This window comes from Arachis stenosperma, chromosome 1 (assembly GCF_014773155.1).
Source record: "Arachis stenosperma cultivar V10309 chromosome 1, arast.V10309.gnm1.PFL2, whole genome shotgun sequence".
Taxonomy (NCBI): domain Eukaryota; kingdom Viridiplantae; phylum Streptophyta; class Magnoliopsida; order Fabales; family Fabaceae; genus Arachis; species Arachis stenosperma.
Genome location: NC_080377.1, coordinates 40,654,540 through 40,658,138, shown reverse-complemented (window position 1 = coordinate 40,658,138; position 3,599 = coordinate 40,654,540). Strand labels below are relative to the sequence as shown.

At 34.1% G+C, this 3,599-nt stretch overlaps 1 long non-coding RNA gene across 1 annotated transcript; it reads right to left on the bottom strand.

Moving 5' to 3' along the window:
• Positions 1 to 1,847: 1,847 nt before the first annotated feature.
• LOC130961384 (uncharacterized) lies at positions 1,848 to 2,453 on the bottom strand. The gene is made up of 3 exons (XR_009079532.1): positions 2,402 to 2,453; positions 2,091 to 2,296; positions 1,848 to 1,968 (listed from the first exon to the last, which is right to left on the bottom strand). It is a non-coding gene; the product is annotated as an uncharacterized LOC130961384 (long non-coding RNA).
• Positions 2,454 to 3,599: the final 1,146 nt, after the last annotated feature.

Sequence of the window (3,599 nt, the reverse complement as noted above, 5' to 3'; positions counted from 1 at the left end):
TGAAGAAAAATATAAGCAAGAAAAGACACTAACAATCAAGTGAACGAAAATGACAGACTCCACTAACATAATTAATGTGCTGAATTAAATGTGAGACACATTTAACCATCAAGAAAAATATTTCTGCATGAAAAGGGAGAAGTGAAGACGCAAACAATCAAGTGAAAGAAAATTACAAAGACTACTGAACCGAAAGCAATTCATGTGCTGAAAAAAAGGTGATACACATTCAATCATCAAGAAAAATATTTCTGGATGAAGAGGGACTCAACTGGACACTTGACAATCAAATGAATCAACTTGAGCAACTCCAGTGAACAATATGACATTTGTAATTTAGTTAACAAGCATACATAAACAATTTTCAGTGAAGAAAAGCAAAATTAAACTAGAGGAATATCATATAATCATATAAATGAATATCGCCCAATACTTACTGGCTTTCACATTTGCTTGTGCTCTTTGAATCTGTTGGCACAGGCTTCCTTTTTTGCTTTGTTTTTTAACCACCTTCTGTGGTTGTTTTCTTTTCCTTGTGGCAGCTTTTTCAATTTCTTCTTCTCTGCATTACATGGGAACAAGCACATAAGAATATTTTAAGCAAATACAAGTAAAATGAAACCAATATAAAGATCAAACTTACTGATTTTCGAATTCACTTTTGCTTTCAAAATTCGTGGGACTGCTTTCAGTTTCTCTTGTTTTTGAATCCGTGTCAACAAGCTTTTGTTTTTTAACCACCCTCTATTGTCTTGTTCTCTTTGCTGGTGGTGTTTTTTCAAATTCAAATTCAGATTCAGATTCGGAAACTGTGTCTTTTTCCGAAGAAGAATCAAGATCAACAATTTTCTTTTCTTCTTTCTTCCCTTTTCCTTTCTTATCTAACTTCTTTGTTTTTGTTTTTTCCTTTTTTATTTAGTTTCTATACAAAAGTCCCTAAAATAGAAACTTATTTAATGAGCAAATACACTAACAATCACCTGAATCAAAATGAGTAACCCCACAGAACCGAACGACACTAATGTGCTGAATAAAATGCCATAAATATTTAATGATAATGAAAAACATTTTTGGATGTGCAAGGTCTTAACTGAAAACACTATCAATCAAGTGAATCATAATGAGTAACTCCACTGAACCGAACAACATTCATGTGCTGAATAAAACGTGATAATCATTTAATCATCAGAAAAATATTTTTGCATGCACAAAGACTCAATTGAATACACTAACAATCAGGTGAACCAAAATGAGCATGTCCACTGAACCAAAGAAGATTCATATGGTGAATAAAGCGTGATAAATTTTTAATCATCAAGAAAAATGTTTCTGCATGTACAAGAATTCAAATGGACACACTAATTCAAATGGACACACTAAAATTAATTATAACCTAAAAACACGAGCTTATTTGGTTAGCAGAGTATTTTAGAAGCATCTGAAACGAAATTTTAGGGTGAAATTTTTGTTTAATTTACCAATGTGTCCGTTGCTTCCTCCGATATCTGGTCGAGCATTATTTTCTTTGTCCAATGAGCCACCCATGGTGGCAGAGGAGCATCAGGTCCAAAAATGCGAGGGAACTTGGTTTCATGGAAGTAAATCAGCATCAAAACAAAAATACGGCCATCAACGGACTGTTTCCTTCCCTTTCTCTTGTTTTCAATTCCTTTCCTCAAAAAGTTGAGCACATGTTTTATCCAATCCCACTCTCGGATGTTGTCCATACAAAAGATAGGCGGCTTATGGATCGAGGAGGCCACGCTTACCGTCGTCGGCAGCAAGAAGCACTTCTGTAAGAAGATGACAAAAGTCCTCCAAAATTTTTGTCGGTTCTCCTCCCCTTCAACACTCATATTCAGGACAGACTTTGTCAAAGTCACCAACGTAACATTTTTGAGGCTGTCAAATATTGCCTTGTCTTCCGGATTCAGTTTACCATAATCAAACTTTTTAGGAAAACGATTCCTACAATATTTTAATAACAACAAATCAGCCAAAAAGGCGCAGTTTAATTTTCTGTACCCCAATGAACCGAAATTAAAGGAAACAATGAACCGAAATCAAGCAGGAAGTTAAAAGTGTATTACCGCCGTTGCTTATACCCAGTGCAGATGCTACCTTGTGAGGAGTTATGTGTATTTTTCCCTGGAGAGTTTTCAGGCATCCATGATACTCATCATAGAGACATTCATTTCCGGGACGTGTTAGGGCACCGAATCCCATTTCTTTAACTATATCTTTTATTTCCTGACTCATATTCTTGAACATTGTTGCTATTGCCTTTGTTTGGCATCTGCAATGATGAGTTTTCTACAAGTTTTGAAACAGAATGCGAGGATATAATTATAATACAAAATAGATATTATTTGAATGAAAGCGGATAATTATTTGTGCTTACGTTATAGCGCGGCTTATCCTTCTTTGTCACCATTGTCTTCTTGAGTTTTGCTGTAATGAAAAGTTTGGTCAATACTTCACTCAATACACTGACAAGCACAAGCATGCATATCTTAATCAAGTCAATTAAAATGTCCCAACCCACTGAACGAATCCCCTTGATGCACTGAATAAAACATGATAAATAATGAAACAATTAGAAAAGCATTGCTACATGAATCAGAATAACCCTAAATCCCGAACACACTAAATATCAAGTGAATGAAAATCACAAAACCCACCGAACCGAACACAATTCATGTGGTGAATAAATCATTATAAACTTTCAATCATCAAGAATAGTATTTGTCCATGCAAAAGAAATTAATTGAACAGAGTAACAACCAAGTTCAAATTTACATACACTATCCACATAATTGAATGAAAATAAGAACAAATTTCATTCAAATCCCTAGTTACACTGTAAAAATGCAATCAGAATAACCCTAAACCCTGAACACACTAAATATTCAAGTGAATGAAAATCACCAAGTCCACCGAACTGGATAACATTCATGTGGTGAATAAATCGTTATTAACTTTCAATCATCAAGAATAGTATTTCTCCATGCAAAAAAAATCCACTGAATAGAGTAACAATCAAGTTCAAAGCCCTAGTTACACTATCCACTGAATTGAATGAAAATAAGAACAAATTTTATTCAAAGCCCTAGTTACACTATAAAAATGCAATCAGAATAACCCTAAACCCTGAACACACTAAATATTCAAGTGAATAAAAATCACCAAGCCCACTGAACCGAACAACATTCATGTGGTGAATAAATCATTAAACTTTCAATCATCAAGAATAGTATTTCTCCATGCAAAAGAAGTCCATTGAACAGAGTAACAATCAAGTTCAAAGCCCTAGTTACACTATCCACTGAACTGAATGAAAATAAGAACAAATATCATTCAAAGCCGTAATTACGCTGTAAAAATACTATCAGAATACGTCGATCTACTAAACGAAGCAAATCAATCTAGTAAACTTAAAATGCAACTAGGAGAAATGCTACATTGCAAGATTTCAAATAAATAGTAGTTTTTCTCATACCTTTGTCAGTCTTTGTTATTATTTTTGTTCGTTTTTGCTTGTTCCTTGCGAAATCTTCTCGCGATTCTTCTCTAGTAGTAGTTTCCGCAGAGAACGTGAG